The sequence below is a fragment of the Chaetura pelagica genome, unplaced genomic scaffold (assembly GCF_000747805.2).
Source record: "Chaetura pelagica isolate M959 unplaced genomic scaffold, ChaPel_1.0 scaffold87, whole genome shotgun sequence".
NCBI classification, from domain to species: Eukaryota; Metazoa; Chordata; class Aves; order Apodiformes; family Apodidae; genus Chaetura; species Chaetura pelagica.
In genome coordinates, this window is record NW_009954189.1 from 490455 (window position 1) to 506438 (window position 15984).

The 15984-nt window shown below is 44.1% G+C and overlaps 1 protein-coding gene across 1 annotated transcript in view; it reads left to right on the top strand.

The window, feature by feature from the left end:
• The window catches only part of MYL3 (myosin, light chain 3, alkali; ventricular, skeletal, slow), a 40375-nt gene extending 38857 nt beyond the window's left edge, over positions 1 to 1518 (top strand). Inside the window, exon 7 of the mRNA XM_010003050.1 lies at positions 1433 to 1518. The gene's annotated coding sequence lies outside the window, so the exon portion shown is untranslated. The remainder of the gene's footprint in view (positions 1 to 1432) is intronic.
• The last annotated feature ends 14466 nt before the right edge of the window (positions 1519 to 15984 follow it).

A 15984-nucleotide genomic window follows, 5' to 3' on the forward strand; every position in this document is an offset into this window, starting at 1 on the left:
GAAAGACATGGGCAGCAGGAGACATCAAGCTTTCTCACACAGCTGGGACTCTGCTCGTGGTCCAGTGGCCGCTGTAATATGGGGCAGGGCTGTGGGATCTGTGCATGGACCACATGGACCACCTCTGAGGGGAATGCACGTAACTGATGGCTCAGGGTGCTGAGCTGTCTTGTATAAACTATAGCATTACCAAATGATCCTTGAGGTCCCTTCCAACCTGGCATTCTAGGATTCTATGACCTTTACCCCTGCCATGTGACTGAATGAGCAGAGTGTGATGAGCAGAGTCAATCTTATCTCAAGGCTTATCTCTTGGGTGTCTATGCATTCATGGTAGCTGAGTCATGGTTGGACTCAATGATCTTAGAGGTCTTTTCCAACCTGAATTATTCTATGATTCTTTGATCATCCCTGAGCATGGCCCATGTCCCTGCCTACCTCGGGCAGCTTGACTCGTCCCTCCTGGAAGGAGCAGGAGCTGGGGTCATGAGTGCAGACGTGGCGGTACTTGCACCAGTGACACCGGTAAGGGCTCTCCACGCATGACAGACACCTGGAGAAGGAGAGAAAAAGTAGTCACTTGGCCAGCCAGGTCCTGTCAGCCAACAGGATGGACCTTGAGGCCTACAGTGTTTCTCAGAGGGAAATAGAGCCCAGCAAATATCACTAGCAGAAGGCCATGGGCTTTGCACTGACCCAACGCTGTCAGGTCTCAGGATGATGCTGAACTCGCCACGGCCTGAGGTGGTTGTCACTGTGATCAGGAGTGTCTTGAATTACTTAGATGATTCAGATTGCATTAATATAATTGTAACTAAAGTAGTAATAAATATTTTTTTTGCATTTTGGTTACCCTGTTACAGCTTTTAGTCAGACTGTCAAGTTCTCAGCTTCATACATGAGGCGTTCCCCTTTTTACCCGTAACAAAATACTGAATATAATAAAAAATACATAATCAGGGGGTGGTTGGAAACTCATTGCTTCCTCAAATTGCATCAGATGCTTATGGTTTGGGAACAGAATCCTGCCTGAAATCTAGATGTTAGTTTAGAGAAATCCCAGGGCTCAAATGTTGCTCATGAGAGACTGACTACGGATAATAGAGGGATAACAGAAGTAGGAGAAGTTGCCCAGTGGCTCAGGAGCTTTATTGTTTTTCTGAAAAGCTGAGTGTTTACCTTGTCTTCATGTCTGACATGGCTGTATTTCCTCTCCATATCACTGCTTCCCATGTTTTGTCCATCACTCAGTGCAAGACAAGTAAGGTTATTTTGTCATGCTGGGCATTTGCTCTTTGATGTTAGTTGGCATCTACTTAGTGCAAAGACACTCAGCTTCAGGCCTTGCTGCCAATAAGCTGAAGCTGATTCCTAGTGACATTGTTTGGTTCTTCTATCTTCCTCTGATGCTTAAAAATCACTTTATTTTTAGGACAAGACAGATGCCGGGAACCCCAGATACTGGCCTTGGATTTCAGTGTAAGGGAATGTCTCCTCATTTTTCATCCCAGATTCCCATCACAGAGCTACAAAATGTGCTGCCCCTAAAGTTATTTGGGTAAATGTGTTTTTTGTTTCGTTTGTCTTGTTTCCTCATGGGCCTCTGTAAAGATTCAAAGCACTCAGGAAACTGAAAAAACTGGAATCTGAACTAGGAATACCTGGGCATTCCCATATTTTTTGTTTTTGTGATACAGAGCTTATACAGCAATACAAAATTGTTAACAAAAAGGGGAGAAAAGTGATCAAATTTTAATGAATAAATCAATTTTTAAAGTGTATTTGTTCCCTCTCCTCTTCCTTGCAAAACAACTGGGCCTTTCTCTTGGTGTTTATTGCATTTGTAAAAAAAAAATAATAATAAAAATAGCAGTGAGGGAAGAAGGCAGAAAAGGAACTAAACCAGCTGTATGAATTTCATACATGCAAACAATACTCATAGTCTTCAGAGAACTGGAAAAGTAGAATTTCCAGCAAACACAACTTAGTTTAGGTGTTTCTCAGCTTTGGAAGATCCCACCATTAACAATGTAAAAGGAAAAACAACCAAAAAATGAAGCAGAAGTGAACACAATGTGTGTTATAATGTATCTCTCTTCTCCACAAGGATTACTTCCCACTCCAGCCTGACCTATGAAACAAGCATAAAGTGATTCCCAGTGCAAACTGGAAATTGTTCTCGCATCCATATCTTGGTCCTGTAGCTTTTTGCAGTAAAACATGGAATCCTTTATCACCTGGTTTCACCATTGTTTCTGTGGCCGTGGGATGGGAGGGGAAATGGGAAATAAAGGCTGTTTGGAAAAGCCTCAGTATAAAGTTGAGAAGTGTGAAAAAGCACATGGATTAAGTGGGATCATTTTCTGGGGTGTAATAAATGAAAGGAAAGGAAAGGAAAGGAAAAAAAGGAAAGGAAAGGAAAGGAAAGGAAAGGAAAGGAAAGGAAAGGAAAGGAAAGGAAAGGAAAGGAAAGGAAAGGAAAGGAAAGGAAAGGAAAGGAAAAGAAAAGAAAGGAAAGGAAAGTAAAAGAAAGGAAAGGAAAGGAAAGGAAAGGAAAGGAAAGGAAAGGAAAGGAAAGGAAAGGAAAGGAAAGGAAAGGAAAGGAAAGGAAAGGTATATTTTTTGAGGGAAAGGAAAGGAAAGGAAAGGAAAGGAAAGGAAAGGAAAGGAAAGGAAAGGAAAGGAAAGGAAAGGAAAGGAAAGGAAAGGAAAGGAAAGGAAAGGAAAGGAAAGGAAAGGAAAGGAAAGGAAAGGAAAGGAAAGGAAAGGAAAGGAAAGGAAAGGAAAGGAAAGGAAAGGAAAGGAAAGGAAAGGAAAGGAAAGGAAAGGAAAGGAAAGGAAAGGAAAGGAAAGGAAAGGAAAGGAAAGGAAAGGAAAGGAAAGGAAAGGAAAGGAAAGGAAAGGAAAGGAAAGGAAAGGAAAGGAAAGGAAAGGAAAGGAAAGGAAAGGAAAGGAAAGGAAAGGAAAGGAAAGGAAAGGAAAGGAAAGGAAAGGAAAGGAAAGGAAAGGAAAGGAAAGGAAAGGAAAGGAAAGGAAAGGAAAGGAAAGGAAAGGAAAGGAAAGGAAAGGAAAGGAAAGGAAAGGAAAGGAAAGGAAAGGAAAGGAAAGGAAAGGAAAGGAATATTTTTTGAGGGTGGGGAGAAAAGAGAACTTGGAGGCTAGTACAGTTTGTTAGGAAATACCCAAATGTCTGAATGTGCAATAGTTCATTTAAGCAAGAGGTATTGCTGAATCAGATAACTTGGATACATAGTGGAGGAAAGATAATCAATGGAATACTGGAATACTGGGAGCAAAACTGCACAGCAATGACCAACCAGGTCATCCCCTCAGAGCAGGGTTGCTCTGAACAGGAGAACACAGACTATCACATTACATGAGTATATGAGCTGTAACAAAATGTACCATTGAACAGCTGTATTAGAAAAGGAGCAGTTAGAGAGCTAAAGGCAGGATCCAGCTGATGGCAGGAACACTGCAATGCTAAAGGAAATTCAATGAGCTAGAGCAGAGGGCAAGAGAAGTAAATGCTGATAAAACTGGAATGTCTGGTATCCAGCCTGGGTTAACTGTACCCAGAGGTATAAGTTAGTGGCAAAACAAAAAAGAGTCACCATAGATCACTGGTTGTGAAGAAACCACCTCTGAAGCATTGGTCTTAAAAGGAGTCATTGGTTGAACGGGCCATTGGTAAAGCCATGAGATGAACAACTAGGTCTGCTCTAGTGTGCCAGAGCTGGACACTAGGTAGGGTCACCAAGAGTGGTCCATCTCCTCCTCAGGACTCCTTCTGGGGGCACCTGCTTCTATTCTCAGCATTGGTTCCTGTGATTTCCTAGGGCCTAGTTAGTCTTGTAGCAAACACCATTTTATAGGCATTTTGCCTTCACCATCTGGTAAAAATGTATTTAGACCCTCATGATAGCCCAGTGTTGTTTTGATTCAGTTCTGCAGCAGTTGGACAATGTAGTTCTTTCTCCCTTTCCTGCTGTGTAATCACGTGGGAATGTCTCCTGTCTTCTGCAATACTCTTACAAAGATACCTCTAGATTAAAGATGCCTTGAGCTCTAGGACTCAACTGAGGAGCACTACAAAGGTTCAGTACAGAAACACTCTGCTAGCAGGTACCATCTGTGAACCTTCTCTTTGTCCTCCATCCCCCGTGGGTCACCAAAACTCATCTCCATATTGGGCTATTGGCATCACACAATGAGTCCTACATGGCCTAGTCTAGGTCAAACCAGTCAAAATTGCCCTGAAAATCACCTCTTTGTCCTCCATCCCCCGTGGGTCTGTCACCAAAACTCATCTCTATATTGGGCTATTGGCATCACACAGTGAGTCCTGCATGGCCTAGTCTGGGTCAAACCAGTCAAAATTGCCCTGAAAATCAAAGCATGGTTGCTTGTTCTGACCTCATTTCAGAGAGATGTAGCTACCAGGTCAGGTACAGCTTTGGTGCAGGAGAAACTCTGATTATTCCAGTGGACCATCAGCTGCTTTCTTCCTTAACTGGTACCTCAAACCACCACCCTGACACTACTCAAACTCCCAGAAAGGGGTCATCTGGAGATATTATAAAGTTTGCAGAATATTTCACCATACTTTCCCCAAACAACACCTGTCCTCACTGCAGAGGCAGGTGAGCCTCTCAGCTGGGCACAGAGGTGGCATTCACCCCTCTAAGCACAGGTATCTGCAGAGTTGCTGTCCCCATCTGTCTTAGACTTTAATTCTCATTGGCACAACTGGTGTCTCTATCATGAGGAGTACATATTATTTCTGGTTTTGTTGTTGCTGTTCCTAAAATCATTGAATCACAGACTGGTTTGGGTTGGAACCAACCTTAAAAAATGTACAGTTCATATCCCCCTGCATGGGCAGGGACACCTCCCAGCAGCCCAGGCTGCTCCAAGCCCCATCCAACCTGCCCTTCAACACTGCCAGGGATGGGGCAGCCACAGCTTCCCTGGGCAACCTGGGCCAGGAGCTCCCCACCCTCACAGGAGAGAATTCCTTCATCCTTATAACATGAATCCAGCAGCTGGGACATACATGAGGCTCCCAGCTGTTTCAGGAAAGCTTGAAGAACTAGCAGTGTTGTAAATGAGCAAGCAGTTCTTTTGATGGAGCAACAGGAGAACCAAAGACCAACAGGCCAAGCACAACCACCTGAGCTGATGTGCACCAGCCAAGAGGACTGACAAGATGCAGCACACAAGGCAGACTGGCCTCACCAAGGGCCCAGGGAAGCAGAGCAGAATAAAACACATGCTAGTGTTTCACCCCCAGTGCATTGTCAGGGCTCCCTGAGGAAAGATCTACAGGACAGTCCAAGGTGCATAAGCAAAGCCTGGGGAGAACCTGGAATTCCATCTACTGCCTCCTGTCTCCCAGGACACATTATGTCTGAGTTTTGTTTTCATGAGCACAAGATTCACCCGCAAGCAAATCAAAATTAATCAGCAGTATTTTCTTCTTCTCTTCACCTGCTCCTCTCCTTTACCCCTAATCAAAAATTAAAAAGAAAAAAAAAATATAAATCAATAAAATAACCTGTCATGTAGAGAAAGTTTCTTTAAAAAAAGTTGTGGGCAGGAGACTTGCCAGGTTCCTTGAAGATCTTTTTATAGCAGTAGCATCTGGCTCTTTGGGAGACTCCGTGGGGAGTTCTGTTGGTGAGTTTACATCTGCTGTGGTTAAGTTGCTAATGGACTGGCTGTCTGGGCTGCTGCCTGTCCCACTGCTTTCTTAGTACCAGGCTTTGGTTATTTGAGGAGTTTGAGCCTGTTGACTTCTTGCCAGAATGACATAGTACATTCCAGCAGTGACTTGCATTGCAACACCCAGCCATGCAGAAGGGGTTTCAGATGGAGCAAGGATATTGGCTGGCTTTTCATTACCCCCCTCCTTCAACCCATCCAAGCTTGGGTTGAGCAGGGACTGAAGTGTGGATTAGTTTTTAAATCCTGAAGTCAAAACAAAAGTGAAAACTATATTTATTTGTTTTCAGTGATATCCACAAGCAAATAAACAAGTAAATACATCATTAGCTTAATCTGGAGGTAATTTAAAAATACTTGACCTCCTAGTGATATTTTCCTGCTAAATTTTTACTTACTCATCACTCTAAAAGCTGTATTTGAACCTCAACTTATTAATTACTGCTTTGGAAGGAATAATCAAATTGCATGCATCTGCATAATTCTGAAACAAAACATTTTTATCTTTTAAACATTTTCACATTTTCAACATTCTCCTCTATGACCACGTTCATTTTTTTTTCAGTCAAACCTGTTGTCAAAATGATACCTGCTTGTAAGCATGGATTTCCTCCATAATACATTCCCTAGAATGTATACCTTTCCCAGAACTGGTTCAGGATTCATTTTTCTCATCTGAACCATTTGTTTATTCTGAGCTTTTGCTCCTATGATGAGAAAAACTGGCCCTTAGAAACACAGTTGGGTTTTTTTAATTCCTCTGAGAATAGAACTACCCCAAATAACTGCTTCACAAACAGGTTTTTTGACTCAAATCAGTCTTGCCATTTGCAACCAAATAGTGCTATAATGGTTTGGGTTGGAAGGGATTTTCAAGATCATTTAGTTCAACCTCTCTGCCATGGGCAGGGACACCTCCCAGCAGCCCAGGTTGCTCCAAGCCCCATCCAACCTGCCCTTCAACACTGCCAGGGATGGGGCAGCCACAGCTTCTCTGGGCAACCTGGGCCAGGCTCTCCCCACCCTCACAGTGAAAAATTTCTTCCCAGTATCTTATCTCAATCTCCTTTCAGCTTGAAACCATTTCCCCATATCCCATCACTCCCTGCCCTTGTCAAAAGTCCTTCCCCAGCTTCCCTGGAGCCCTTTCAGGTACTGGAAAGCTGCTACAGTCCTCTAGGTTATTGCCCCATTTTCCTTTAAAATATGCATAACTTCTGCAAATCCTGATTTGAGGGTTAAATGAATGAGATTCATCTCATTACACTCATAAGCTTGACTGGTTTGTTCATGTTCCCTGGCAGAATTAATATCTAATTATATGATTCTGACCTTAAATACATATATGAGTGTTTATGCAGAGCTGTAACCACACTGCACAGTGTAGACAGTGTGAGCAATGAATTCACCAAACACACTGTGATACAGGATAGCTATTTTTTCCTTTTATATTCTTTGGATTCTCTAAGGTCTCTCATGCAGGCTGTGCCCCCTTATTCTTCTCCCACTTATCTGGTGAAGCCATTGAAATGTGTCAAAAGCTCAATAGAACAGCAAAATGAATGTTTTCATTTATAAACCCAAAAGTGTCTGTGTTTCTGAACTAGCTGTTCTGTGAATTCCTTCACTTTCCTGTAATAAAAGTGCCACAGAGAGTTATGATGCATGCCAGAGATAAAAGACAGGAGGAATGGAGAAAGAAAAGTGCATCTGTGTGTAGATTGACCCATACTGAATGGAAGCAACTGTGTCTCACTTGGGACAGCATTTCCATTTGAAGCTGTGCTTCTATTCCCTCTGGGAAGAATGAATGGGTGCACAGGAAGAAGCACACAGACACTTAAAATACACAGACTCACACAGAATCTCTCAAGATGTGGTTTGATATTTCTGGAATGAAATTTCTAGTTTGATGATACGAGGCTTCTGGGAGCCTAGGGACAGGGAACACAAAACAACCCCAAAACCCATGGTTGTGCATCACAAAGTACTTTTCCAGTGTAAATTCACTGTGTGCCTTCAAACCAGCTCAAAACTTCTGAAGAACTTCACTTGGCTTATGTAAACTGGGAGGGCATGGACTTTATCTACCACTCTGACTTCATGCTGGCTTGTGAAATATAAAACATCAGTAATATCTTCCTGTAGCTTCTGTTCAGCAGGTATAGGAGTAGAAACTCAGCACACTCTGCATCCTGCAGGCTGGGAGAGTGACACTAGAATGGTTGCCCACTCAGGGTTGGTCTGGAAGAAAATTTGTACATTTGTTTGTGAGCCTTTTCCAGATGCACCCACAGATAAACTTCCATGCAGAAATACAGGAAAACAGAGACAATACTTGAAAATAATGGAATTGTAGAATAGTTTGGATTGAGGGGAATCTTAAAGATCATCTAGTTCAACCTCTCTGCCACGGGCAGGGACACCTCCCCCCAGCCCAGGCTGCTCCAAGCCACATCCAACCTGCCCTTCAACACTGCCAGGGATGGGGCAGCCACAGCTTCCCTGGGCAACCTGGGCCAGGGTCTCCACCCTCACTTAGAATAATTTCTTCCTAATGTCTCATCTCAATCTCTCCTCTTTCAGTTTGAAGCCAATCCCCTTCAGCCTATAACTCCCTGCCCTTGTAAAAATCCCCTCTCCAGCTTTCTTGTAGGCCCCCAACAAAATGTCCTCTGGCATCTGCCATTCCAGAAAGCACCATTTGCATGTGCCACATCCCTCTTCATGCTTAGCCTGGATTTTCAACCTTCTAGCTGCATGAAGATGCACTTGTTCAGAGAATGGACCAAACTGTGTCTTTGTAGTGGCAAATCAGACACAGCTGGAGTAAAAAAGACTCCCATTGTAGAAGAATTGAAAAAGAAGAAGAAGTCTGTCATCCAGTGCTTTTCTGAGTGAAGGAAACAGACCAGCCTTGGGGATTCCTGTCCTGATGTAGGCAGACACATCCTCAACCCATCCCTGCTCCCACTGCAGGGTGAAAAACCAGGCAGCCATGGTACAGAAGAGGTTCCTCCTCATCACAGCTGAGCAACCTGAAAGCTTAGAGAGTGATGCTTCTGCTGATCATTTTAGTTTTGAGAAACATACTGTCTGATAAAGCTTAGTCATGTCTGCTCCTGCCAGGCTGCCTGTCCTTTAGAAATCAAAGACACCTTTAAAAAAGAAATCATTTAACCCCCCCCTTCTGCCCAATTCAGTGCAACTGCAGGAAAAAATCATTCCAGCAGGTGCTGAACCCATGAGTAATTCCTCCCCAGGGCCAATTGTAAGTGCTGAGAGTTGGTAAATAATAGGAACAGAACTATTTGGAATGTGTCAGGAAATCAGAAACAATCGCAGAGTAAGTCCATGCAATTATTATCTTTGAGAATCAGGTATTTCATGTAGGAAATGAAGTGCTTATGGTGTGCAGAAAACAATACAGTCATCTTTTTGATCACCTCAGTCTATCTCATGTCTCTGTGCTGTTAGTTAGTGGGATTTATTTCTTCTCACAGGGTGTCCAAGCCTGAAATGTCACTGCTTGTTTTAATAGCAGTTGGGTAAGTTCATTCTCTTCTCCCAAGGAAATAGGTATGTGGATATTTCTAAAGCACATCAACAGCTTTGGATGCTGAAGCCCCATGAAGACAGTGACAGCATCAGTGTGCAAAAGAGACAGGAATGATCTCAGGACACTCATTCACCTGCAGTATGTGTAGTTTGAAGAACCCACCACAGTCAGCAAGGAAAAATATTCAGTCCTGTGTTATGATTCAGTTCTTCTATTTTAGGTATCAGCAGTAGAACAAAACACCTCATGCTCAGAGTTCCACTGAATATATGATCACTGCAAAGGCATGGAGTGATGGGACCAGGGGGAATGTTTTTAAGCTGAAAGAGAGGAGATTTAGATGAGATATTAGGAAAGAATTCTTTCATGTAGGGTGGTGAGACACTGGCACAGGTTGCCCTGAGAAGATCCTGTTGTCAAAGAGGACTTGCAGACAGGGGTGGGATCAGTTTCCACACTTGCTGCAGGTGATATCATGGAGAATTTTACCCTCTGGAATGACTGTGAATGCTGAGTTCAAGGGAACTGCTTCAAACCATGAGTCAATGCAATGAACTCGCTTTACACTTCATTTTTCTCTCTTTATATAGGCTGTTCAGAAGCATGGAAAGGTGTGTGTGTTGCCTGGTGCAGCTCTGCCAGCAGAAGCTCTGAGGATAATTACAGAGAAGAGTGCTTATTTTATATTGGTATAGACTGGTGGACGTTGGTGAAGCTGCCTGATCACAACTCCCCTCCTATAAACCTGTTTCAGCTGAGAGATGCAGCCTTTCAGACATGATGAAATCTAGATTGAGTATCAAGCTGGGGAATTTAGGAAATAATGAGGTCTTTGGCAATGTGTACAGAGAGGACAATGCATCTGGCATCAAGTCTAGATGTTTTTAGCTCCCTCTACAAATGCAAATGACAGGAGCTCATTCTCAGCAGTCTCAGTGAAGGTGGCAGTGAGTGCCCAGGGAGAGCAGTGATGGTTATGTCGTGATATCTCTGAAGTGTCTGAGATATCAGATGGGACCAGTATTACTAAACATCAACACTAGTATTATGAACTCATAGTCTGGCCCCGTTCCATCCACTGAAGGGTTTTTCTGAGAGGAGAGCAATTAGCCTCACAGCTGCAGAGCTTAGAAGGATGCTGTGGTCACTCAGGGAGTTATGGGACACCTGAGACCACGGTGAAGTTTTCCTCATCCTAAAGAAACAGAGTGTTTCTGTTAAAAGACACTCTCAGAATGATAGCTAACAATGTAATGCTTATGATAAACAGGTTTGGGAGCCTAGGAACATCTGCTATAGGGCACCAACACATACATATCTGAGCCACCTTCCCATTTTGTTCGTCAGAACAAGGGTGATGGATTAAAGTGATCCTTTCCAAGGCCAAAGCTAGAGTTTATTTCAGAGCCAGGGTAAATATTTAAGCAATACTGACTACTGGCCTGATTCTGTTTTTATGTACACGAGCACAGCAAAAAATACAATCAGATAAATATTGATAAATAATATAGAAATAACATCAAGGTGCCAAAGTCTGTTTCAATGCCCAGTTTGCCATAAAAGCAAAGTGTAAAACCCCAGAAGATGACTGAAAACAGGTGCCACAGGGGACTGGTTTATAATTTAGCAGAGGTCAAAAAAACTGTCTTAAGGAGTTTCAAGGGTAGACTTGGTTCACAGCTTAAAGATCTGAGGGTGGCAAAGTGTGTGCCCTAGGCTGTGCTGGCAATTTCATGCTGCTCCCTTAAAATACACCAACAATCTAGCAAGCTAAATCAAGTCCTCCCAGGGTGAAAATTCAGCCACAATTTATGGGAAATTTGAGCCACGTTTTTTTTTGTATAGAGCAGGATTGACTAAAATCACCTCCAAGATGTGAAGACTGGTCATGAGATGTGTGGGGAAAAGGTGAAGGATAAAGATGGGAAACAAAATCAGTGGGTGCTTCATTCCTGTGAATAATGTCAGAGGGAACTGGAGATCCCATTGCTGCCATCACCCCGTGGGCAGGGAGAGATTGTACCAGATACTTAGAACCACAGAATCATTTTTGGTTGGAAAAGGCCTTTAAGATCATCAAGTCCAAGCATTAACCTAGCACAGTCAAGCCCATCACTGCCCCATGTCCCTCAGCACCACATCTATGTGGCTTTTAAGTACTTTCAGGGATGGTGATTCCACCTCTACCCTGGGCAGCCTGGGCCATGGCCTGACAACCCTTTTTATGAAGAAATTATTCCTAATATCTAATCTAAACCTTCTTCTGCACAATTATTTGGCAAGCTACTAGCAAAATGTTGCCTGTAAGAGCTAAAACATGAATTTGTGTGTGTGTGTTTATGCCACTGGAGCCCTGCACAGTGGGGACTTTCAGAAGTTTTTGTGGCTTGGGAATATTTCCTGGGTAAAAAAGGGCCAGAGGTGAGGCTGATGTTGCAATGTCCCTCCCTGAAACATTTGTCTCTCCTTAGGGAAACATTGTTCTTGTCTGTCTGGTCATATCCCCACATCCTTTTCTTTTTTATTATTTTTATTTTTATTTTGTTTGCTTCTTTGTTTTTCTTCCAGAGGGGTTTGTGAGAGAGGTCACCTCCTGGGGAGAGGAGGGAGGGAAGGAGAAGAAAGGTCTGTCTGTTGTTTATGCAATGTCCAGGCAGGCTGGGGACAAGCTGAGCATCTTGGCCTCTTGCAAAAATACTCCCAAAAAACAAAACCCAGAGGGAAGCCAAAATTGAGCCAATATATCCTTAATGATGGCACTGGGGAGGTGGTTTGGGTGTCTACAGGAGCTGTTGTCTTTGGCTGTGCTGCCCTGTCTCTAAATGCTTCCTGCCTTTCTGAGGTTTTGTCAGTTTACAGAGTATCTGTGTTGGACTTGAGGTTCACCCAGGAAATTGGTTCTTGCTGTAGTCAGCAGAAGTGAAGAGAGTGGAGAAAAAGAGTCTCAGGCTCCCTGCCCAGCAACCCACCCCCCTGTGAAGCCTCCAGGGCACTGTTTCCCCAGGGCAGTTTCTGGAACAGTTTTTATGGATTGCAGACAAGAATTTCTACAGTTTTATTTCAATATGTAGACATCCTTGAGACCCAGCTGACCCCTTTCCACCACACACCTTCTCCTTGGCAGCAGGAAGGCCTGAAATGTCCCTTTTCCATTGGAGGCAGCAGCACATCTTTTATTATAGCTCAACCAGAGCAGGACCAGACCAGCTGTGTGCAAAAAGAGAAAGCAGATCTGAAATGAGGGTCAGGTTTGATAAACATCCTGGCTTGGTTGAGGGCTTTCTGTCTCCTGATCTGCCACAGAGTGTTTCAGACATCCCATCTGGCTCAGGATATAGCTTGAGCATCATATACCCCCTATAAACATGATGATGCCACATGATCAGGCTGTGTAACACAAAGGGAGACACAGACCATTATGAATACCCAGACTCAAGTACCTAGACAGAAATCCTCTCAGGCAGACATACCTGTCACATCTCTTCCCTTCCTAAATACATTTTCATCCATGGTTGGGAACCTGACACAGACACAGACACATGTAAAATTAGTTGCAAAGCCATAGGAAGTCATGGACCTGGAAGCATCTAACTCAGATAAATACAAGATGTGTGGGTACTGGTACCTATAATACATATTTCTATGTAATCTCATCTTATTGATAGTGACTACTAATGGGTTGCCTACAAAAGAGATGTATGTGTTTGCTGAAGAGAAATGTTTGATGTTAGTGTCTGAGCTTTGACTAGAAACTGATCCCCCAAAACTGTTGGCCAAGAAACCCCATTTCCTTTTCAGTCATCACAGGATGGCAGGCAGTAAATACAGCCAGTTAGTGAGGTCCTCAATAAATCAATGTGGGAAGGCTCCTGTGTGACAAGTTCTGGAGCACATGTCTCATGAGGAGTAGCTGAGGGAGCTGGAGGTGTTTGGCCTGGAGAAAAGGAGGCTGAGGGGAGATCTTCTCACTCTCTACAACTACCTGAAGGGAGGTTGGTCTTTTCTCTCAAGTAAGAAGTGGTAAAACAATGGAAAAGGAAGTCGTGCCAGTGGAGGTTTAGATTGAGTATTAGGAAAAATAAAAGATTAGGAAAAAATTCCTTTATTGAAAGGGTTGTCAAGCATTGGAGCAGCCTGCCCAGGGAGATGGTGGAGTCACCACCCTATGGCAGACTCATCTCTCACCCTTCCCACAGCCTTTTGGCCTCCTCTCCAGCTCCATCACTTCCAAGTAGGAGGTGTAGCTAGTTGGGCTGGTGCAGCTCAAGGGCTTCAAGGAAGCCTCATATGTACTGGTGGGCACCATCTTCCAAGTGCCATTCATAAAGCTTGTGGCCCAGCATGGGGCTTGACACTGGGGCATCCTTTCCTCCAGGCTGTTCCATGCCCCAGTGTATCCATAGGTACCTGGGGGGTCTTTGGAGCACAGAGGGCATCTTGCCTTGGGCATGACACTGAATCTGCCTGTGCCATAGTTCATGACTGGAGGATGGAGAGTAGGAATTTTACCTCAATTACAGGAAAGGCATTTCGAGGCAAGACTATTTCTTGTGCTGGAATCTGATCCAAACACAAGTGCAAATTCCTAAAAACTGACAGTGGTTTAACTTGGGGGACAATTTCCCACTGTTGTTTTGTGGTTTTGGTTTTTTTTTTCTTCCCCCCTTAGAGTGACTTCTGTCATTGCCAATATCCAGGCTTCCTCCTTTTTCCTTCTCATCGTTCATTTTCTATTTCAGGCTCTTGATTTGAGATTGTAGGGATCCTGAAATTGACACAGGAATTAGGTCAAGAGGGGTATTTTTTGCTTCCACGTGTGGACAGAAGGAGTATTTGCATTACAGACATTGAATGAAACATGAATTGAGTAGTTATCTGGAGTTGGGTCAGGAAGAAGCTGCCTGGAGAGTCCCTTCCTGCCTATGAAGCTTTCTGAAAGTTTCATCTCACTGATATAAATAAAAATCCAAATATACACAATTATTGACTTAGCTGGGAGTGTAAATTGGTCCTATTGAAACTGGTGATTTCTTACTGGCTTTCCTGAAGGGCACATATTGATGCAAGTCTGAGGGAAACTGGCAAGACTGTGTTGCTGAAAGGCAGTTTGTATTCCTGTCCTCCCTTGCCATGTTATTTCCAGGTGTGCTCATCTCTGAGTTCCTGCTGGATATGGGTTGATTTAGGGGGCTTGATAGTTTTTTCTGTGGTTCCTGATTATCTGCCTCTTGGACAACAAATGATGTGGACCATGATTGTAATCAGCACCTTGCAAACAATTGGCTGAAGCACAGAGATGCCATGAGGACTTGCTGAGATACTGCACTGCCTGCCATGTACACTGGGATGAATGTCCCCTCACAGAAGGTGACAGTTTCTGAGAATGATATCCTTTAGTGCTCTGCAGATTTCATTTCTCCCATCTGCTACAGGATGACAAAGAACAGAATAAAAGTCCTCAGACAGACTCCTGTAGGACAGCACTACATAATAGCTGTCAGCAAGTATTTGCTATGGGATTTACGTGAGTAAATTGTTCAGTATGTTTAATGATCTGGAGTGTGGCTCTTCTCATCCTGAAGTTTTGCTGAAGCTAAGACAGAACAGTCTCCTAAGGTCCCTGTTCCCCTCTGCTGGCTGTAAGGAGGGAGGAGAGACACTAACTCAGGTACACGTGTTGACACTGCAGACCCTGGGGCTCCATTCACCATCTGCAACTAGTTAAGAGTTAATGTGGGCATATTTTTTTCCTCAAAAAACCAGGTGGGTTTTGCATCTGGTGGATGCCTCTGTTGTGGAAAGCCACAGGTAGCAGCAAGGAGTCATGCACAGTGAACCCATGATGACCCCTTAGAATCCAGCTATTCCCCCAGCCCTGCCCAGGCCACCCCTGCCCCATGTCCCTCAGCACCATCTCCAGGGCTTGGAAACCCCTCCAGGGATGGGGACTCCCCCCCTGCCCTGGGCAGCCTGGGCCAGGCCCTGACAACCCTTGGCAGGCAGGAATTGTTCCCCAGATCCAACCTCCACCTCCCCTGGCACAACTTGAGGCCGGTTCCTCTTGTCCCATCCCTTGTTCCTGGGGAGCAAAACCCGACCCCCCTGGCTCCAACCTCCTCTCAGGCAGTTGTAGAGAACAAGAAGGTCTCCCTTCAACCACTCTTAGATTGCTTTCTCTCTGATTTTTGGGGATGCTGCCCACCTGGCCATGTCACTGGTATGACTTGAGATGCTGGAGGCAGCAGGAGTATGGGACTCCATCCTGCTGCTCTTCCATCACACTGTCACTGCTTCTCCTGGCTCTGTGAGCACACAGGGCAGGCAGAGCAACATGTCTGAACTGCCCACCCAGCGGATTTGTTGGACTTTTCATCTGCTGAGATCTTCCCTCAGCCCTTGCCTGCCCAGAACATACCTAACTGACCTCTGAAAAACCTCTGCCTCTGAGCATGCCAGTACTTTTCTCAGTCTCTTTTGGCTTCTCTCCAGAAATAACTCTCTTATTTTACTCTGCTTTTTTTAAACACTAACCATAGCCCAAAACTATTTCACACACACACATCCCACTAACAGATATTTCCAGTAGGATCTGCAAAAATGGCAAATTTGTCAGTGGGAAGGAAGCCATTCAGAGATGTGAGAGACTGGGAGATGTACAAATCCTCTATTATTTAGCTATAAATTAAATAACCAGCTGGTTC